The sequence below is a fragment of the Pseudoliparis swirei genome, chromosome 1 (genome assembly GCF_029220125.1).
Source record: "Pseudoliparis swirei isolate HS2019 ecotype Mariana Trench chromosome 1, NWPU_hadal_v1, whole genome shotgun sequence".
Taxonomy (NCBI): domain Eukaryota; kingdom Metazoa; phylum Chordata; class Actinopteri; order Perciformes; family Liparidae; genus Pseudoliparis; species Pseudoliparis swirei.
This window is the reverse complement of record NC_079388.1, coordinates 4,315,508-4,339,007: the sequence shown is the minus strand read 5'-3', so window position 1 is coordinate 4,339,007 and position 23,500 is coordinate 4,315,508. Positions and strand designations below refer to the sequence as shown.

At 48.3% G+C, this 23,500-nt stretch overlaps 1 pseudogene; it reads left to right on the top strand.

Moving 5' to 3' along the window:
* The first annotated feature begins 1,972 nt into the window (after positions 1-1,972).
* On the top strand, positions 1,973-3,774 carry LOC130196090 (galanin receptor type 1-like; annotated as a pseudogene).
* Positions 3,775-23,500: the final 19,726 nt, after the last annotated feature.

Genomic DNA, 23,500 nt, shown 5'->3' with positions numbered 1-23,500 from the left:
GGACCACAAAACCGCAGCTGCATGTCATGGGCACCAGAAGGTCTTTGAGCATGTATGGCAGCCTAAATGTTCCATTTAAGGCCGTTAGTGCACAGCATCTCGTTTTCTCCACTCAAATGGTCCCCCGAGAGGGCGTCATGTTTTATTCACCGTAAGGCTCTTTGTGAAGGGCACCCTCAAGGGCACGTCTCTAATTGTTGTATCTTCTGTAGGGGCATGCAAGACACTTTGTGTTTTCTCCACTAGGAAGGCACCATCAAGGGCACTTTATCATGTTTAATCGGCCGTAGGGGCACCCCAGAGAGCACGTTGTATGTGTTATCTTCTATCAGGGCATTAAAGATGGCACTTGTTTTCTCCACTAGAAGGGCACCATCAAGGACACTGTATCATGTTTTCTCCACTAGAAGAGCACCATCAAGGATACTTTATCATGTTTTCTCCACTAGAAGAGCACCATCAAGGACACTATCATGTTTTCTCCACTAGAAGATCACCATCAAGGATACTTTATCATGTTTTCTCCATTAGAAGGGCACCATCAAGGACAAAGTATCATGTTTTCTCCACTAGAAGAGCACCATCAAGGACACTTTATCATGTTTTCTCCACTAGAAGGGCACCATCAAGGACACTTTATCATGTTTTCTCCACTAGAAGGGCACCATCAAGGACATTGTATCATGTTTTCTCCACTAGAAGGGCACCATCAAGGGCACTTTATCATGTTTAATCGGCCGTAGGGGCACCCCAGAGTGCACATCGTTATGTTTTTTCTACTGTCAGGGCATTAAAGAGGGCACTTCATGTTTTCTCCACTGGAAGGGCAGCCCACAGCGCTCGTCATCATTTGAATCTATAACATAAAGGCATCCAAGAGGGCCGCTTTGCTACGTTTCTTTGTAACATGAGTTTTTGCTGTGTCTAAGAATGTCTGAAGAATGACCTTTTTATTGTTTCCAGTCATATTACAACTCATATTAACATTTATAGAATATTATCCTCTCTCATTTGAAATCAAGTGTTATTTTACGAATAGTGTCATCCAACAGCACCGTGGGGTGTGTTGTACAGATTGGGATTGCGTGCTATGTGAAGAGATCCACTTGTGTTGCGATAGAGTACGACATGAAGAAGATAATAAGTCCCCAAAGAACCATTGAAGCAGACTAATGCAGTCTTAAGGGGCGCTAAAGAAATTAGGATCCTGTAAGTCATAATTATGAGATATGAAATAATCATTATAGTATCTCATTATTCTGAGATGCTAAGTCATAATTATGAGATAGCAAGTCCTAATTAGAGGATCCTAATTGTCTTCTCACAGTGGCGGTCCAGGCTTCCACACGGTGATGTCATCATATCATAGTGTCTCTGTGATCTTCTGGACCAAATGCGATAGAACCCTCAGCCGATGAGCTGCTCTTCCTCTCAGGTGAGCCCTTGACCTGTTGTTACCATGCCACTGAGCCGTGAGGAGACCGCAGCAACAGCAGCGTTCACAACGTGAAGCGTCTGCTGAACAGAGCCTCTGACTGTCATTTGGGTTTGGATCAGTCCTTTTTTTTTTTAGTGGGTGTAAAATAATATGCATGTTAAAAAATTGCTGTGCGATGTGGAATACACTGAATTAATCTGTTATACAAATATTGTTGAAGATAATGTCACTGTTCATATTCTGTCAAATTAATGTCATAATACAATAATTTATTTCACAATATATTTTCATCATTTGGTAATAAAATTCATGAATAAAAACGCATGATATGTCAACACCGAGTGTTTGCTGAATGGTCACTGGGAACACTGGGAAGGTATTGGCGCGATGCGTTGCGCGCGGCGTGCTGACGTTGCCAAGGGGAGGCAGCCTGCACGCGCATGTGCTCCATCCACAGCCTGCATTCGGGAGAAATACATCAACATGTAACTTCTCTTCACTTCCAGGGGGGGAAAAGAAAAAAAGAAAAAAAAGATGGAGCTGCAGGTGGAGAACCAAAGTCAGCCGTTCAACGCCGACGCGGTGCGGCTGCCGGCTGAAGCCGTCCTGGGGATGGAGGTGGACAACTTTATTTCTCTTCTGATATTTGCCCTCATTTTCATCGTCGGCGTGCTGGGCAACAGCACGGTGATCGCGGTGCTGGCGCGCGGCAAACCGGGACAGCTGCGCAGCACCACCACCATCTTCATCCTCAACCTGAGCGTGGCGGACCTGTCCTACCTGCTCTTCTGCGTGCCCTTCCAGTCCACCATCTACATGCTGCCCACGTGGGTGCTGGGCGCGTTCATCTGCAAGTTCATTCACTACTTCTTCACCGTGTCCATGCTGGTCAGCATCTTCACGCTGTCGGCGATGTCCGTGGACCGCTACGTGGCCATCGTCCACGCCCGGAAGTCCGCGTCGATCCGGGTCGGGAGGCACGCGCTGCTCGGGGTGGTGCTCATCTGGACCCTGTCCCTGATCATGGCGGCGCCCGTTGCGCACTTCCAGAGCATCGTGGAGCGGGAGGACAACAACACCTTCTGCTGGGAGGTCTGGCCGGACCACCAGAGGGAGGTCTACGTGATGGGCACCTTCGTGTTCGGATACGTCCTGCCGCTCACGCTGATCTCGGTCTGCTATGCCAAGGTGGGTGCGCGCGGGTCCGGGTGCGCGTAAAATGTCCACAGCTTGGAGTAAACACGCATTAACGATAATTTAAACCCGATACTCACATTGTGGCTTCAATATCCATCAAATTAATGTCCGATGTATGAATATTTACTTTTATCAACTGGGTTATTGACAAATGAAACATGATCTGATGACTGCTGCGTTGGTCGATGTGACATTACAGATAATAATAATATCCCATTACATATTCAAGGATGAATCTAAGCTACGTGTATCTTTAAAATCATACTTTCATGTCGCAGGTTTTAAACCATCTGCATAAAAAGCTGAAGAACGTCTCCAAAAAATCCGAGCAGTCCAAAAAAAAGGTTGGTGGGAGTTTATTTCTGTCTCTATATTGTGTTTTATAATAATGCTGATTTATGATGGCTGATGGTTTCATGGTGGACCAGGCGTGTGTCTCTGAAGTGATGCTAGAAAAGAAAGAAAAAAACCAGGGGTTATAGACTTGTAGCTTAGAATATAGATGTTTTATTAATTTCAAACAATTTTCATTATGGAGCAATAGTTTAATCGAAAATATTCCATTCTTGTGAAGACAATGTCTTTACATTTTACACAAACTCCCCTCATTAAAATGTATTGGTCAAAGGTCACGGTGACCTCAATAAACATGTTTTTTGGCCATAACACAAACAAAACATCGTAATTATGATAATTTCCCACAAAATACCTAATAACATTACATGATTTGATTTTCTCGTGACAGTTACTGTTGACGATGACAACAACCGATCTTTCTCTCCGCAGACGGCCCAGACGGTCCTGGTGGTGGTCGTGGTCTTCTGCCTGTCCTGGCTGCCTCACCACATCGTCCACCTGTGGGTGGAGTTCGGCTCCTTCCCCCTGAACCAGGCCTCCTTCGTGTTCAGGATGGTGGCTCACTGCTTGGCCTACAGCAACTCCTCCGTCAACCCCGTCATCTACGCTTTCCTGTCGGAGAACTTCAGGAAGAGCTACAAGCAGGTGTTCTGTGCCGGGTGCCCAGCACGCGTCCCGTGAAGGAGGGCCGGGAGCTGCGCGGCCGGATGTAGACGCCGGCGTCCACCAACATCAGCGTGACCTGCAAAGGTCACGACTCTCAGATCAGTAAAATGCTTTGATGGAGTCGAGAGCCTCGTCTTGTGTTCTGAATAAATACTGGATGATTTAGGCTAATACGTACGGTGTTAAAGACACATTACCGATATATCATATTTAGTTTTAATATAATGTAAACTGTGCTTGACCAACCCGATACGGATCTTCATCAAGTCATCACTCATTTTTAGATAGATATATATACTTTATTAATCCCCAAGGGGAAACTTGTCGTCACAATAGCAGCACCAATAAACTAAACACACAAGAATAAAAAATAAAATATAAAAAACAGGGATGAAAGATAAGAGTATACAAAGTAAAATATAAAATAAAATATATATGTATATATATATAACATATTTGCATATGCACACATTTTACGAGCGAGCTACTCCTGACGTGGACTGTTGCCGTTAGCCGTCGCCATTTTGAGAGCCGTGTGGAGTCAATCCTTCAATGCTCTGAATTTGGAAAACATCACTTGTGAGACTTTGTGTGTTTGAGACTTCCAGTGGGCAAAGTCACAAGTCATGGGCATAGCTGTGTAGAAGAGTAGCCGTTTCTAAAACTAAGCATTGACATTTTTTTCCAGATCGGCAGACCCCCAAAAAATTGTTTTCAATGTTGCAACTTTTTTTAAAAAAGTTATCGCTTTCTACAACAAAGCATCTACAATATGCTTATTCCCAGAGGTAAATCATGGTTAAGCCCATCTGCAGCACTGATATATTAACGAGGAATCACCTGCAATTTAAAACCTAAGCATGTCCATAATTTCCTCTTTTAATTTGAGCCAATCAATCACAGCCACGAGGGAGACAGAAGGCTCCAGACGGCTATGTACACACTGTAGGTCGGCGCCATACCGGAGAACATCAGGTCCATGTAAATAATGAAGCAGCGTTTAAAATGGCATCACAGATAACCATTCTGTCTCCGAAGATAACCAAAAAAGAAGAGTGACAGATAAAGAAATCCCCTCCAGACCTCGATCACAGAACCGGGAGGTCCATCTCATCGGATACGTACGGTTAGTGGTTTTCAGCAGATTCAGTCCTGCTAGAGTTCATGTAGGAAAAGGGATTTGAATTTTAGCTCATTTCCTCCACAATTTAAGCCCAACATGCATGAGAATAAATGAATACAAGTGACTGAATAATATTCCAAACAAATCAATTATTTACTCATCTTTTCAAAAAGAAAAGGGTACCGCATACAGAAACACATCTGTAAACAGGGATTTGTTGCAGTTTGTACTTTTACACATCGTGTAATGCTGCATGTTCCTCTCCAACAACCTGCCGCCATTAAATACAAGTTTTAGTAGCCTGGACTCAGAAAACAGAGAGAAAAAAGATTTGCTTATGAATTTTAGGACGTCATGAAAAGCATTAAAGGATTTAAATGCATGAAAATAGGATTTATTGGAAAGAAACCGTGCACATAATGTGTGGTGAGGGGTCCCTTACATGACATTGATGTATCATGTTTCATTAAAAAACAATATGTGTTTCATTTTGATATCCTGCTTGTAAATACTGGAGTGGTGCTGTCGGGTTTTTGTTGACACAAGATGCGAATACGTGACACTACAATATATTTTTAATGTGTTATTATTATTCCTGATGAAAAACAATATTTTTTAAATCTAATTTCATGTCTATAAGATAAATATATATATATATACATGAAAATACATCTTGCTCACTCAGCTTGATTCATACCCCGAGCAGTGCAAGTACAATCAGCACTGCTGTACGTAGGGAGGATATAATGAGACAACATTAATAAGGCATCCTCATGTTTGCTAATTACATATACTGTGATTAAAAGATGTTAGAAATTCAAAATGTAATCTGTTATACTGAACGTAGTTCTCATAAAAAAAGAACTTTTTGGTGTTGTAAATGAAACTAAATTAATTGGTATATATTCTACATTGTATTAATACGTTTCACTGATTTCTAGACTTTATGAAGTAAAAGTGTATACGTTTACACATTTTAATCATACAACTGCGGGAAGAGTACATTTTACTCCACAATTTCTCATACTGTTTACATGTTTTATAATGACTGAACATAAACTGAAAAAAGGTAAGTTACATTTTAATTAATCTAAACATCTATCGTAAGTTATGTCCATAACTACGGATCTATGAGACCGAAGGATGACCGTCACCACGGTCTTCACCTTGAATGAAGCCTTCTTCTTCCTATCTGCGAGATCATAATATCAACAATGTCATGTGACTGACCGTAAGAGGCTGGCCGTAGGCTATAAAGCAACCGGAAACCCTCGCCTCTTCCTCCTGCCTGAAACGCCTCAGCCCATTCTGAGCGACAAGAGATGGTGACGGTCATCCTTCGGTCTCATAGATCCGTAGTTATGGACATAACTTACGATCTATTTCGACCTCACTCTGACCGTCACCACGGTCTTCACCTTGGATGACTAATATCAGCATTGTCGCGAGGAATGGAAGATTCCACCGCCTCACCAACATGCTCGGCGGCCGACATGAGAACTGTGGCACCAATTGCCATAGACGTCACATTGACTCTATAAAACCTTGCAAACGTGCATGGAGTACTCCATGATGCTACTGCACAAATGTCCCCAACAGCAACTCCCTTTAGAGCTGCCCATGAAGTGGCCACACTGCGTGTGGAGTGGGCCACCAGACCTTCTGGGACCGGGAAATCTTGGTTAGAGTAAGCCTGAGCAATTGTCTCCACCAACCAGTGGGACAGACGCTGCTTAGACAGGGGGTGACCAAACTTCTTGCCCCCATAACAAACGAACAGCTGAGTGTGTGCCTGCCTCAGCGTCCGAGTACGATCAACATAGGCCTTCAGTGCCCTTACTGGACACAATGTATGAAGAGCCACTCCCTCTTGGCAAGATGGATCAGGCTGGAATGTTTCCATTTCAATCGCCTGATTCACTGTCTGAGGGCTTACCACTTTAGGGAGGAAGAACGGGTTCGGCCACAGGGACACCCCTGCATATTCTGCTCTCCACCTCAAGCACTCGCTGCTCACAGACAGTGCGTGTAGCTCGCTCACCCTCTTGGCAGAGCAAATGGCCAAAAGGAATGCAGTTTTGTGTGACAGAAACTTAAAATCTGACTGTTCCAGTGGTTCGTATGGGGCTGTAGCCAAGGACCTCAACACCAAGGGTAGGTCCCATGATGGAGCCTGTAAACTCCTGCCTGGGCGCAGGCGGTTAGCACCTTTTAGAAACTGGGACACTATGGGGTGCTTCCTTACCGACAGCCCCCCCAGTGTGTCATGGAAAGTAGAAATAGCCGCAGTGTAGCCCCTCAGGGTGCTAGCTGCCCTACCTGCCTCCAGCAGCGACTGGAGGAAGTCAAGTATCAAAGCCACCGGGCAGGTGACGGGATCTGCCCCTTTATGGTGGCACCATGATGAGAACAATTTCCACCTTTGCTTGTAATTGTAGCGTGTGGAGGGTGCTCTAGCATTATCTATGGTCTCCCGAACAGCTTCACTCAGGTCATGAGAGACGGACTGAGAAGGGGCCAAGCTCACAGCTGCATTACAGCTGGCTTGGGGTACCAAATTGTTCCTCCCGCCTGGGACAGAAGGTCCGCCCTGAGTGGCAAGGGCCAAGGTCGGCCGTGAACCAGGCGAAGGAGGGCCGGAAACCAATGTCTCCCCGGCCACCTTGGGGCTACCAACAGAACCTTGTAGTGCCCCCGGTTGATTCTGTCCAACACATGAGGAATCAATGGTAGTGGGGGAAAAGCGTACAGTAACCCCTTCGGCCACTCGTGAGACAGAGCATCCAAGCCCAGAGGACCGCCTGGGGGCCTCAGGGAAAACCACAGCTGGCAATGGGCTGTTTCCTTGGATGCGAACAGGTCTACCTGAGCCATGCCAAATTGAGTCGACAAACTTGCTACCACTTCTGGGTGTAGTCTCCATTCCCCCGGGAGAGGCCCCGATCTGGAGAGGAGGTCTGCAGCCTGATTCAGCACCCCTGGTACATAGACAGCCTTTAGTGAGGCCAGGCGTGGAAAAGCCCAAGGCAGAAGCCTCTGTGCAACCTTGAGGCAACGAAGAGACTTCGTGCCTCCTTGATGATTGACATGGTAAACTGCGGCAGAGCTGTCCGACTTCACCAGGACATGCCTGCCACGTATGAATGGGAGAAAAGCCCTGAGAGCCAGATGCACAGCCCTCAGCTCGAGCACATTGATGTGTTCGGTGTCCCATGGAGGTTTCCAAACACCTCTCGCCATTCTGCCCTCCCAGACTGCTCCCAGCCTGTCATGGAGGCATCTGTGGACACCAACGTCCTCCTTGGAGGCAGATTGCCCAAGGGTACACCTTGTGTGAGCAACTTGTGGTCCCACCATGGCCTCAAAGCTTTCTGACATGACTGAGTCACTCTGAGCTTCACCTGCCTGTCGCTCCGTGGATGGAGGTTGAATGCATTCAGCCACCGCTGTAGGGGCCGAGCCCTGAGCAGGCCCAGCGGAATCACCAACACTGCTGCTGATATCAATCCCAGCAGTCTCTGAAAGTGAACCAACTGTAGGCGTTTGCCCAGTCGGAAGATACGCAAGACCGTTAGGATTCTCGCCACCCTCTGAGGGGTAAGGGACGCCTTCATCATAAGAGAGTTCAGGCAAAGCCCCAAGAATACAGTTTCCTGCCTCGGTTCGAGGTTGCTTTTCTTTAAGTTCACCCTGAAACCAAGGGCTTGGACATGAGCTAAGACCCTCCCGGTCTGCTTCATGACCTGTTCGCGAGATGAAGCGCAGACCAGCCAGTCGTCCAGGTATGGCAGGATCTTTAAACCTGCCCTCTGGAGTGGTGACAGAGCGGCTGCTACCACTCGGGTGAAGACTCTCGGGGAAAGGGAGAGACCAAACGGAAGGACCTTGAACTCGTAAGCTTGCCCTTGAAAAGCGAATCGTAGAAACTGCCAATGTGCCCGACAAATGGGGACGTGGAAGTACGCGTCTTTTAGATCGATAGTGGTGAACCATTCCCCCTGCTCTATCGACTCTAGAATGTGCCGTGTGTGCAGCATTTTGAACGGCAGAACCTTTATGTAAGAATTTAGGCGCCGGTGGTCCAGGATGGGACGTATCCCACCATCTTTTTTGGGAACAAGGAAATATGTTGAATAAAAGCCAGCTTGCTGTTCGCTGGGCCTTACTTTCGCAATTACCTTCTTCCGAAAGAGGTTTGCAATCTCCTCACAGAACTTTTGCCTGGACTGGATGCTTGACTAACGTCATATGGACCCTGGAAAAAGGTGGGGGCCGCCGCCGAAATTGAATTCTGTAACCCCTTGCAATAGTAGCCACTACCCAGGGGTCTGAGACTTCCTTCGCCCAGCTGTCCAGGCGTAGCTGGGAGTGAACCTTGGCGGCTGCCCCACCACTCCTATGCAGAGGCCCCCTGGGTCCCTGGACCCTTGGGGGGGCGTCTCCTTTGAGGAGCCCCTCTTGCTGTAGGCCGGGGCTGAAACCCTTGATGCTGCAGTCGAAGTCTTCCTGCAGCATCACCTGAACCATGTGCGCCTGAGCCCTGGCGCCTGCCACGCATCTAGCGCTGTGGATGACCCCAGGCAGCCTGGAATTGGTGCTGCTGGCCCGTTGGTCTCTGCCTTGTCGCTGCAGGCCGACTGAAAGTGCGCTGCACGCTCTCTCGAGTACGCAGAGACTGTTCAGCTTTCTCCAAGACACTCTGGGAGTCAGGGTGAAAGACTCTACCCGGTACCACCGGCATGTTGGTAAGCTCCTTCCTGATGTTCTCGGGGAGGGTTGTCTGAGCTAGCCAGATCTGTCTGCGGGCAATCATGGCTGACGACATAGCGGAACCGATGTCACGAGTAAGCTGAGAGTGTGTGGACAGGGCCGCATCTATCAGGTTTCTGGTGTCCTGATCACCTGCACTAGCGGTCCTTCTGAGCGCTGCTAACAAGAGCGCGAGTGCATTTCCTGTACGTGCCGCGCGGGTTGCTGCATTATAGGACCTACAAACCAATTGGTCTGTCTTCTTGCACTCCTTACGAGGACAGTGTGGATCAGTGGTCACCCTATCTGGGCCTAGAGGGGTTAAAGCTGCCATTTCCCTCTCTACAGGCGGCATATCACCCAAACCAGACTCATGGGGGTACTGTGCCTTGGCTAGCCTCCTGCACCTTGAATTAAACTGAGGGGTGCCACCAGGATTATTCCATGACCTCCTTAGCATCTGACAATAATCCTCTGCTGCAGGAATAGTCACTGAGGGGCGAGACTGCGAGATGCCAGCCCAGACTCCCTCCGATGAGCTAGGGGTTTCAATTGGAATTGAAAAGCCTGTAATCTTAGCCGCACTCAAAACCCTTGAAAACACATCACTGGGAACACCATCGCCAGTACCATTGTCTATGGACGCAGACTCACCTGCGTTAGATAGGCTAAGGCAATGTGACTCTTCGCAATCTCTGGGTGGCACTCGTCCCCCAAGAGAGAAACCTGTGCATGAAGCGATAAAGCATCAGGGTGATCTGTCTGATGTTCTTCATATGCCGGCAAGTCCCTAGGGGAGATCCCCCCCGAACAAGCCGCAGTCAGTGGAGCTGCTCTCTGAGCTTCCATTCTACTCACCCTGTCTGCCAGACCACGAATGGCGGCCAGGATTTGACACTGAGTATCCTCCTGCCCCTCTGCCCCATCTATAGGTGGGGCTGGACTCTGCAGTGGCTTAGAGTTAGTCTCTGGGGCACGTTTTTTTCCCTGGGAGTGCCCCCGTTTACGCTTGCGGGAGCGGCTTTCCATGCAACGCTCTCGTTCCCTACTAGGGGGAGCAGCTGCCACAGTGTGTTGGGAATGCCCCTCAAGCCTAGCCCTTCGGGCCCTTTCTTCCAGAGGCAGATCAATGGCTGCTGGATATGGGCAATCAACGTCATCCATTAAATGGGCCATGCCCAAACAAGACGGACACTCACGGTGACCGTCACGAATGTCCATGGCTGCCCCACAGAACCGACAAGTCTGGGGAGCCATAATAGTACCAAGTAACCCCTCCTGCTGCGAACAGTAGTCAATGGGGGTATATGCTCACTGGCTCGAAGTATAAACAAAAATACAGTTCATAAGAACCCAAAATAACCCCTTTCCTGTACGCGGACGTACCAGGGGGAACAAATGACCAAACCCACGTCAATGGGGATATATGCTCACTGGCTTGAAGTATAAACAAAAATACAGTTCATAAGAACTCAAAATCACCCCTTTCCTGTACGCGGACGTACCAGGGGTACAAATGACCAGACCCACTTACTGCGCACAGCGGTTTAAGGGTAAAATGAAAACGCCCTTTTAAATACAAGGGGAATGCAAGGCAAAATCCTTGGCTAAAATATGAAATGCCAAGGGCTGTTTTGAACCTCGGCTTACTGCAGCTAGAGCGCTTGCTCTACCGGGTGAGCTATAACACTCAGTGGCAAATAATTGCGCGCCACTATTTAAATACAGACCACTCGTGTACGCACGTGTACGAAGAGCAGAAACTTAATTTGCGAAACAGCTGAAAGCAATAACTCCTCTCTTGCAACTGCTTCCAAGAGGAGAAATAAGCAAAGGTACTCACCCAAACGCCAGCTTATGCAAAAATGCCAAACAGGCTATGGGCAATCAGCCGCAGGTGATATCATTTATCTTACCTGCAACAGCCAGAGAGTTACATACATAACTCATGGGAAAAACCACAGAAATCCTCAGGGACACAAGGCACCTGCACACTAAGTGACGGATTATTGGCTTCCCGACATACTTACCGATCTCCGATGAGGCGAGAAGGCAAAGAGGAAGAGGCGTGGGTTTCCGGTTGCTTTATTGCCTACGGCCAGCCTCTTACGGTCAGTCACATGACATTGTTGATATTATGATCTCGCAGATAGGAAGAAGAAGGCTTCATTCAAGGTGAAGACCGTGGTGACGGTCAGAGTGAGGTCGAAATAGATCGCGTTTGAATCAATCGACCCGCACAATTCGCATTCAGGGCGGCAACGCGACGAGACGTTGGAGGAGAGCGACTTCATGCCAGAACAAGTAAGTCGTCTACATTTGTGAAAATATATGGTCTGTGCGCGTGTGAGAGAGAAAGACGTTTGCGAGGCGCAATATTCCAAGATTTTCCAGTATTACGACTTTCCAAGGCAACAGCTGCCGGCTTTATGTTCGTAGGTAAATTGTTTGAACATCCTGAAATAAGACTGAAACATGCTATAGCTATGACAGAACTGTGTTAATGTTAGCCGTCTGGTTCTCCATAAGTTTCATTACTGCAGTTGTTACCGTGTATCTTAAAGGATGGACAATTGTGTGGGCCTCTGAGAATTTGCTAAATCTCTCTGGCGTAACGTAAACGTAAAGCAGCGATTTCGCCTAGTTTCATTTGTAACTAGAACGGGTACTCGGTAGAGCGCATACCTTCGCCGCAGCCACTTTTTTGGTACTTGGCTTGAGAGTGTGGGGAACTGTAAATTGATGTAACTTGATACCGGATATTGTGGTAAACATCACAAAAGAATTATGTATGCACATCAGCCTGGATTTATTGATTTAGAAAGAAAACCATGTAGTGGTACTTGATACAATTTGAACTGTATGTAATGCCGTCATTATGACATGTCTTATATCACGAGATTGGGCATTGAATTATGAACATTTTGGCATTAGTTGCATGCCAATTGGATAAAAATGTCATGTGGTGTCACGGTTGTCGCAGCGAGAGAGGACCCAAATGCCGACATTACTGCACAAACTAATATTTAATTCCAAAAATTCCAAAGACCAGACAGGAACGACAAAAACGCGGACCAAACAGTACGAAGCCACACTGGGAATGAGACGAACAGGGTTTAAATACACAGGCAGGCGGAGGTGATTGGACAACGGGGAACGAGACACAGGTGAACACAATGAGGGCGGGGCCAGCAATCACACAGAAGGAAACAATCAGGGCCAGGGCAGACAATCACAGGGAGACAGACGACACAAGGACTTCAAAACGAGACACAAACTCCAGATCATGACAAAAAATTGACCGCGCTATGGTAAAAAGAAGATTTTGACCTTTTCATGACCTTGACCTTTGACCCTATTGATCCCAAAATCTAATCAAATGGTCCCCGGATAATAACCAATCATCCCACCAAATTTCATGCGATTCGGTTTAATACTTTTTGAGTTATGCGAATAATACACAAACACATACAAATAAATAAATACACAGCGATCAAAACATAACCTTCCACAGAATGCGAAGGTAATTATTGAAACATCACCGCTGCTACGAGTTTTTGATTGATTTTATTATTTTCTATCGAGCTAATGTGTCCGTTTTTTGTTGCAATTTCCGCTCACGTTCTCACCACACAGTCTGGAGGTGGTGAGACAGGAGCTTATTCATGAGGTACAGAAGAAGAACAACACCAAGGTGATTCAAGAAAAAATGGCCATGACATTCTCCATGCGGAGGCTGGAGACCGTGATCGGAAGTCCTGCGGCTGATGACTTCGAACAGAGATGGCCTGCTTTGTTCTCTGAAGCTGAGGTAAGGGAATAACTGTTAAAACAACACCCAACAACATCCCCATTTAGGACTGCTGCTCCGAACAGAAGTGTATTCATGTATATGTGTTCTAAATGACAAGCCAAACCGATTCTTTATTTTTGTTCATCATTATTGCAGTGCTAACTTGTCTTGTGTATTGTAGCATTGGGCTCAGTTCCTGTTGTTGACTTTTGTCCATTCAGATCAAGGCAGAATTCAGAAGAATTACGACAATTCCCCTCGAGCAGACGTTCATGTACAAGCTTGACTATTACACACCAAAACTCATCAGCTTGATGAAAGCCAAGGGTGGTGTCCTTGGGACCACGCTGAGGCCATTTTTGGACAGACTGAGTCAGGTGTGTTTGTTCAAAGTTATGCTTGTTCACACTGTACCCTGCTGTATGCATATACACCAACTCCTACTCTGTTGCTTCTATGTTCTTCCACACTCCATGCTTCCACAAATGTTCAGTTTTGACAACATATTTATCTGGTCACAGAACCAAAGCATTGAGATGAAACGTGAAACTATTATCCGCAGCCTTATCCTGTACCTTGGTGAGAAAGAGGAGGCGTTATTTGAAGACTGCCTGGTAAGTTTTTTCATTTATTCATTCATTTTATCAAAGTTTGTGTAATGTTTTAGCTGTTAGTTAATTACTATGTTAATACCATTGTCTAAATTCTTATTGTATGTTATATACAGGTGGACAGCCGCAGTGATGCAACTCAACACATCATGAAGATCCCGTTGATGTATCGATCCTCCTTGAAGGCAAGGAGATTGTGGCAGCTGTCCCCAATCTGGCCTCGGCTGCTCATATAAAAAGGGCAGCAGAGCTGGAGGTAGAGAGAGAAGTGAGCAGAGGCGCAGTCTTGCGGTCTGCTGAGTGTGGTGTGTTATCCAAATAAATGTTATCCAACGGAACCTCTTTGTGCCTGGCTGATCCTTGGAGCTTTTGGGGGAAACCCACGGGTAGCGGCGTGAGACCTGCTACAGTGGAGCCCAACGTGGGGCCCCCGGAAAGGAAAAAGCACCTGGAAGGGATGGAGAACAGCCAGAGGAACAATTCGCCGGCTGGGAGCAGATGCTCGAGTGGGTCGCAGCGATGCGGCGGGACCGGGCCGAGGCTAACCGTCAGTTCCTGGAGTGCCTCCAGGACCTGGCTGGGAGGCAGACCTTCGCCCTCGGGCAGCTGGGGCTAGTCACTGCCTCCCGTGACCCGTCGGCGCTGCCAACCCCCGTTCCCCAAGACCCGGCGGAGCTGCCGACCCACGTTCCCCGGGACCCGTCGAAGCTGCCGACCTCCGAGCCCCTCATGAGGGGGGGGAATAGGTTAGGCCGGATGGAGCCCCGGCCTAAATCAAGTGGTGGGGATATGTGGCAGCTGTCCCCAATCTGGCCTCGGCTGCTCATATAAAAAGGGCAGCAGAGCTGAAGGTAGAGAGAAAAGTGAGCAGAGGCGCAGTCTTGCGGTCTGCTGAGTGTGGTGTGTTATCCAAATAAATATGTTATCCTCTTTGTGCCTGGCTGATCCTTGGAGCTTTTGGGGGAAGCCCACAGATAGCGGCGTGAGACCTGCTACAGAGATGTTGGCGGGATGCGGCAGTACTGCCAAAGCTTGCATGTTGCTTATGGGGCTTATTTACGCCATGAACCTTGCTTACCCTGATGAATAGCAGCACTCGAGCTTCAGCTACCTCGCCCGGACAAGGGAAACCGGGGCACCCTCCCGGAGCCAGACCCAGGAGGGGAGCTCGTCGGCGATCGTCTGGTGGCCGGGCCTTCGCCTATGGGGCCCGGTCGGGCTCAGCCCGAAGAAACGACATCGAGCAGCAACCCTGTGGACCCACCATCCGCAGGGACAATCATCGGGGTCGGGTGCTATGTAGACCGGGCGGCAGGCTGGGCAGGGGACCTGGGCGAGCTGATCGCCGGCGACATAGACTAGCTCTAGGGACGTGGAATGTCACCTCGCTAGCGGGGAAGGAGCCGGAGCTGGTGCGGGAGGTGGAGCAGTACCAACTAGATCTAGTTGGGCTCACCTCCACGCACAGCGTTGGCTCTGAAACCAAGCTCTTGGATAAGGGTTGGACTTTGCCCTTTTTTGGAGTTGCCCAGGGTGAAAGGTGCCGGGCGGGAGTGGGCATACTTACGAGCCCCAAGCTGAGCGCTGCCGTGTTGGAGTTTGCCCGGAGAACGAGAGGTCGCCTCCCGCGCCTACGGGTTGCGGGAGTAAAGCTCTGACTGTGGTTTGTGCTTATGCACCAAACCGCAGTTCAGAGTATCCGGCCTTCTTGGAGTCGGTGGGAGGGGTCCTGGAGAGGGCACCGCCTGCCGACTCCATAGTTCTCCTGGGAGACTTCAACGCTCACGTGGGCAATGACAGAGAAACCTGGCGGGGAGTGATTGGGAGGAACGGCTTGCCTGATCTGAACCCGAGCGGTGTTCTGTTATTGGACTTCTGTGCTAGCCACTGCTTGTCTATAACGAACACCATGTTCGAGCATAAGGTGGTTCATAAGTGTACTTGGTACCAGAACACCTTAGGCCGGAGATCGATGATCGACTTTATAATCGTATCATCTGATCTGCGGCCGTATGACTTGGACACTCGGGTGAAGAGAGGAGCAGAGCTGTCAACCGATCACCACCTGGTGGTGAGTTGGATCAGATGACAGGGGAGTCGGCCAGAGAGACCTGGCAAGCCCAAACGTGTAGTGCGGGTGAACTGGGAACGTCTGGTCGAGGATCCTGTCCGGGAGGTCTTCAACTCCCACCTCCGGATGAACTTCTCACACATCCCGAGGGAGGTTGGGGACATGCAATCCGAGTGGACCATGTTCAAAGCCTCTATTGTGGAAGCGGCCGACAGGAGCTGTGGTCGGAAGGTCATCGGTGCCTGTCGCGGCGGCAACCCAAGAACCCGGTGGTGGACACCGGGGTCAGGAAGCCGTCAAGCTGAAGAAGGAGGCCTACCGGGCCTGGCTGGCCCAGGGGTCTCCTGAAGCAGCTGACAGGTACCGGCAGGCCAGAAGGGCTGCAGCTGCGGTGGTCGCGGAAGCAAAAACTCGGGCATGGGAGGAGTTCGGGAGGCCATGGAGAAGGACTTTCGGTCGGCCTCAAAGAGGTTCTGGCAAACCGTCCGACGGCTCAGGAAGGGAAAGCAGCGTCTACCCCAGGCTGTTATCAGCGTGGGGGGGGGAGCTGCTGACCCGGACAGGGGACATCGTCGGACGGTGGAAAGAATACTTTGAGGAACTCCTAAATCCGGCCAACATGTCCCCTCTAGAGGGGGCAGTGCCTGTAGACTTGGGGGGGGTCGCACCAATATCCCTGGCAGAGGCCGCTAAGGTTGTTAAAAAGCTCCTTGGTGGCAAGGCGCCGGGGGTGGATGAGATCCGCCCTGAGATGCTGAAGGCGCTGGACATTGTTGGGCTGTCTTGGCTGACACGCCTCTTCAATGTTGCATGGGGGTCAGGAACAGTGCCCTTGGACTGGCAGACCGGGGTGGTGGTTCCCATTTTCAAAAAGGGGGACCGGAGAGTGTGCTCGAACTATCGTGGAATCACACTTCTCAGCCTCCCTGGGAAAGTTTATGCCAGGGTACTGGAAAGGAGGCTCCGACCGCTGGTCGAACCTCGGATTCAAGACCAGCAGTGCGGATTCCGTCCCGGTCGTGGAACTGTGGACCAGCTCTTCACCCTCGCAAGGGTCCTCGAGGGGTCCTGGGAGTTTGCCCAACCAGTCTTCATGTGTTTTGTGGACTTGGAGAAGGCTTTCGACCGGGTCCCTCGGGAATTGTTGTGGGGGGTGCTGCGGGGGTATGGGGTTCCGGACCCGTTGCTACGGGCTATCCGGTCTCTGTACGCCTGCAGTAGGAGCTGTGTTCGCATCCTCGGCAGTAAGTCAGACACGTTCCTGGTGGGTGTTGGTCTCACCAGGGCTGCCCTTTATCACCGGTCCTGTTTGTGATTTTCATGGACAGGATATCTAGGCGCAGCCTGGGGGTGGAGTAGGTCAGGTTTGGGGGTCTTGGGATCGCCTCTCTTCTGTTTGCAGATGATGTGGTCCTGTTAGCATCCTCAGACCATGACCTCCGGCACTCACTGGGCGTTTTGCTGCCGAGTGTGAAGCGGCAGGGATGAGAGTCAGCACCGCCAAATCTGAGGCCATGGTGCTCTGCTGGAAACCGGTGGATTGCTCCCTCCAGGTGGGGACAGAGTGCCTGCCCCAAGCGAAGGAGTTCAAGTATCTCGGGGTCTTGTTCACGAGTGAGGGTAAGATGGAGCGGGAGATCGACAGGCGGATCGGTGCAGCTGCAGCAGTAAAACAGGCGCTGTACCGGTCTGTCTTGGTGAAGAGAGAGCTGAGCCGAAAGGCGAAGCTCTCAATTTACTGGTCGGTCTACGTTCCAATCCTCACCTATGGTCATGAACTTTGGGTAGTGACCGAAAGAACGAGGTCGCGAATACAAGCGGCCAAAATGAGTTTCCTCCGTAGGGTGGCCGGGCTCAGCCTTAGAGATAGGGTAAGGAGCTCGGACATCAGGAGGGAGCTTGGAGTCGAGCCGCTACTCCTTCGCATCGAAAGGAGTCAGCTGAGGTGGTTCGGGCATCTGATTCGGATGCCTCCTGGACGCCTCCCGTTAGAGGTTTTCCAGGCACGTCCTACTGGGAGGAGACCCCGGGGAAGACCCAGGACACGCTGGAGAGATTATATCTCCCGGCTGGCCTGGGAACGCCTCGGGATCCCCCAGAATGAGCTGGAAAGTGTCGCGGGCGAGAGGGAAGTCTGGGTCAACCTGCTGGGTCTGCTGCCCCCGCGACCCGACCCCGGAATAAGCGGATGAGAATGGATGGATGGATGGACCTTGCTTACCCACCAGCATTGCGCTACACATTTGAAGTTTTTCAAAAACTTCTTCTTGAACTGGATGGGATTAAGCTGTCTCCAAAAGGACAGGGCTTGAAGATGAAGTTGCTGTCCTAAATGAACACAGACTGGCAATGTTCAGCAGCTGTTTCAACATGGACACGATGGTGTTGTGTCAACTGAGGCACCTGTTCCGTCAGTGGGTTGCAGATTAAAACAAATAATGCGTTATCCTTTAAAATACAGTGATATTTTTATTTTCCTTTATTATCCTAAGTGTGAATTTCTTTTTTTTGAGTTTTTATATAATTGAATGTTTTATTTGCTGACAAAATAAATAATTTGAATTGCATTGTGGCTGATTTGTGATGTATAAAGATTAACATTCATCAATAGAGTATTAAGAAAATATACATAATACAACTAATTGCAAATGAAAAAGTATAATAAAATCTACTTAATTCATAACTTTAAACGATAGATTTTACTTAATAACAATTAAATTCCTGTTTGTGAAAAAGTTAAGTAGACTTTACTTAATTAGCTAAATAAATATTAGTTATGTTTAGGCATAATTAAGTTATAGTTACTTAGTATTTTCATGGTTATTTAGTCTAGAATTAAGTACGTTATACTTAACACTGGCTATGATTCACTTAATCCTTAAACAGTAAAAGTTACTTAGTTAGTGTTAGTGCAAATTGCTACGAGGATTTTATTAGGTAAATCTAACAAGTTATTCAGTTTACTCTTATAACAGCCTTCCCTCACATCTGGTGGGGTTGGGAATAGGTATCATCCTGTAGCAGTGGTTTCGGTGCGGATCATCCTGAAGAAGCTCCACCCCCAGTTATGTACTTTGGAGTCCCAGAGACGGGAGGAAGCAGTACGGGAACAGCAGCTCACCTATCACCTCAGCTCCATTTTTAAGGAGGCTTAATCTTGACAAACCGACCACAGATGTTCCCCGATGCTGTTGGGGAAATCCATTCTGGGATATTTGGCTGTCCCAAGTATGGACAAGTCATATACGATGCATCCCCGGTAAAGTGGAACCAGTCACATCTGGACCTTGGTCGGCTATATGGGGACTTATGAATTGGAACAACTTGACAGACTTATGATATTTCACAAGTACAGACCACGATCTCCACCCTCCACTTCAGGCCTCGGATCCTCCACCAAGAGGACCAGAGAAAAGCCCTACTAGGAGTCTCCATCCTCTAAATCAGGCCTCAGCTTCTCCACGAAGAGGAGGGAAGAGGTTTCTCAATACCAAGCACACCAAGTTTGGACTTGTGCACTTTGGAGTTCAGACTCCCAGGGACAGGATTCATTCTGCAATTAGAACAGCGGCTCACTTGATGACATCATCACCTTAGATGTTCTTGCGAATGAGTTTACTCCGGTTCTTCACTGAAGTATTTTTACCATCAAACCACCAAATCGTTGGAGCACTATATAAATTATGCTTAATCGTGACAAACCGACCACTAAACAACTTCTCGCCTAAAAAAAAAATCGGCAGGAAGTATTTCTACATTTTCATCTTCCAGACTTCAGCTACGTCGCCCGGAGCAGAGAAACACTCACAAACCCCCTGTGGCAGCTTGGGGGGTGGGGTCTCTAATTGGCCTTAGTTGCTGGCTGGACACTGGAAGTAGGAGAGTGAGCAGAGGCGCCGTTGTGCAGTCTGCTGAGTGCAATAAAGATGTTGCCAACTATACCTCGTGTGTCGGCTAATCTTTGGTGCTTTGGGGGGAAACCCACGGGTGATGGCCACAGAGCTGTTACACCCCCTTCTGAGCGCTGGCATGTTGGGAGTTTTTACCTGGAGAAGGAGAGGGTCGTCTCCTTGTGGGTTGCGGGGGAGTAAACACCCGATTGTTGTTCATGCTAATGCACTAAACAGCAAATCAGAGTATCCGGGCTTCTCGGAGTTGTTATGATCTGGAGTGTTTTTATTTTGAAGTCCCTGTCTCGTTTCCTGTTTCCCTGCGCTTGTCTGTTTCGGTTTCTTTAGTCCGTGTTTTGTGATTGTTCGGGGTCTGTTCGTTTTTGTTCTCGTCTGGTCTTTGTCCATGTTCCTGCTTGACGTTAGTCAATAAACCTTGTTTTTTGAGAACTGCCTGCTGCTTTTGGGTCCAAACCTTGCCCCCAACATAACACTCTCAAACTATCGGGGTACCACACTATTAAGCCTCCCGGGGAAAGCTTATGCCAGGGTGCTGGAAAGGAGACTCCCACCATTTGTTGAAAACTCCGATTCAAGACCAGCAGTGCGGATTCCGTCTCGGTTGTGAAACAGTGGACGAGATCTTTACCCTCGCAACACTACTGTAGGGCTCCTGGGAGTTTGCCCAACCAGTCTGCATGTGTTTTGTGGACTTGGGAGAACGCTTTCGCCTGGGTTCCTCTGGGGGTTTTGTCGGGGGTGCTGGAAGAGTTTGTGGTGCCGGGCCATAAGGTCTCTGTACGACTGCAGTAGGAGCTGTGTTTTGTATTCTCTTCAATAAATCACATATGTTCCCGGTGTTCATTTGATTCTCTCTGGGTATTTTTAGAGTTGGGTGAAGGTGGCTGGACCAGACATATGTATGGTAAAAACTACTAACGTTAAGAACAGTTTCCAAGTCTCTTACTTAGGTTGAGCACCACAGGACCAGGGGCCTCATCTTAACTCATTCAGGATTTGCGGCGTAGGATTTGCGTGTGAAGGTTGCTAAAAAAATAAAAGCAAAAATTTAATTTATTTTCCCATCCATAAAAAAAACTTGCGGTAATAGGGAAGTAACGTATCGGCACATCCTACGGGGTTCTTTATCAGACAATCTTCTCTCAGCATTTGTTTTCAGCATTTGTACATTGAAGGTATCTGAACACATCCGCTGTGGCTGGCTGCTGAACATGGTCAACGGCTGGATGTACCACCACCGCGACATATATTCAACACCAGTGCAAATGCGCCATGTCGGATCGAGGACTTTGAACAGCTAAAACAGCCTAATATTGAATTGTTATTGAATACTGACACTTGAGACATGATGAATAACATTATCTTTGATCTGGCTATTTTGATCTGGTTACATATTGTTTTTACCGGGTTAAGGTGGACGCCAAAACTGGCATCACACAGGCAGTGTGTGCCACGGTGTGGGGGAAACAGGAGGCTCACGGAGCACGATATGGCACCCTATGGATGAAAGATATCGGGTGAGTCCCGAGTCCCTGCTGAGTGGAGTGGTGACGGAGGCAGATGAGGACATACTACACAAGGTTGCACCGACTAGACTAGGTGTTAATATATACGGTAAAAAGAAATGATTCAAAAAAATGTGATGCTTCTGGTATGTAAATATGTGGCAAAATAATGTAAATTTCGAAAATCAAAACCTAATTAAAAAAAAAAAAATTAACAAAAAGCTGGTTCCACCACCAGGGTAGGGGGGGTAGAGGAGGAACTCCGTGGAACGAGCCCGCTGCCTCCCCCCGCCACGCACCTCGCACCTCCACGGGCACCGGCACCACGGGCGATGCCCCCCCGGGGCCCCGGCGTCTCCACAGCACCCTCCTGCAGCCTCCAGCAGCGCCGTGTCCTCACAGATGCAGTCCTCAAATTTTAGCATTTTATATTTTCAGTCGAACCAAAGTCATGCACATGCCTTGTTATTTTATAGCAAGCTTTTCCTAGCAAAGTCTCAGCGCCACACCTGCCCTGCAGCCCGCCCTTGCAGGGCTATTGAGTTTCCACCGTGCCTGGTGGTGGGAGTGTTGAATTTTCGCTCCTCTCGCTCTGCCGGGTTGTTGAGCAGGGGTGAAGCAGCCACGCTTGAGGATATCTATAATTGACAATCGAATGAAATGAAAGTGCTAACGAAAACACACTTCACTTCATTGATGGCCCCTGCAGCAAATGTGAGTGTGCAGTCAAGCACCCGATTACATTTGTGAAACGGACACTATCAGCCATTTCTCTGAAACGTTGCGGTTGCCAGAAATCCAGTCAAATACTTAGATTGGAGAACACTGACTCGGTTTTCTTCTGGGTGCTCGCTCTAACTCGGACTCTGCGGTCTCTTAGTACGCACCTCCGCACTCTTCCATTTTGCTTCCTCTAATAGTGTGGCTCAAATCCAGCCATTGTCGTCATTACGTGTGTGGCACGTCTTTTTCACACCGGCCACCATATCATATTTATTTCTCAAGTTATGTCTGTGTGTGCTGAGGAGTCGCAACAGAAGTGTTTGTTAAAAGTAGTATATGATAAATAGGTATTGATAGTTGTATTTATTATTATTTATTCTCTCCATTCTTCCTTCTTCCATCAACGTTCGTCTTGTAGTTTCTCCTCCTGTTGTGCTTAGTGAGTGTTCGTGTTTGAGGTTCCGCGTGGAGGACACCTTTTCCAGTCAAGTTAGTTATATTATAAATCAACCTAAGGCAGTAGATGCAACGCCATTTTTTTTCTTGCGTAAATCCCTTTATAAATGAGGCCCCAGGTGAGAAGGATAGAGGACCACTGTGGCAGCGGGGTGTGCGGAAGCACAGCTGCAGAGTGGGTGAAGCGGGGGTGTGGCTCGAGGAATGGCAAAGTGGCCTCAGCTGCACCCAATTAGGTGCATTTTCTGTCGTCTATATATGCAGAGCTAGCGAGTGAGCAGGAAAAGGAGACCTGGCAGCAGAGCAGCAGCGTCCTGAGAGCCGGAATATAATACAAAGTTATTCTTCCAGTCAAACCCGCCTGTGCGATTCCACTTTGTGCCCACTGACACCCACAGTCCTGCTACAACCACATTTTTATTTCAGTGGGCTGAGTAACTTATTCCTCCCCAAGGCTATAGAAGTAGTATGACTCCATCAATGTAGGCCAGATTCAACAAAACAATGTGCCGTTGAGTTTAAAAGTATTGTTGGAGTTGGACAGCAACACACCACCTGGACGGCACTCACTGGGAAAAACTGCGGTAGACTTTTACTTTAAATCTATAAAGCGTTTATTCAAAATCAAGATACAAATAGACAATCATGCGCATGGACCCCAATCCAAACCTGTTACCAATGGCTTCAGAGCTGGAGAAAGGATGCTGGTTCAGAGTGTGCGGCCATTGAAATAGCCAAAAGGAACAGTTCTGATTGGTCAGGAGAAAAGAGGGTGGTGTCTTCTCATTGGTTCTTGTTCCTCTGCTTCCGCCGTTGTCGCTCCTTCATTGGTTCTTGTGGCCAGCCAATGAATTCATATGTTTGTAGAGAAGTGTGACACAGGAAGAAGTAAGTAATTTA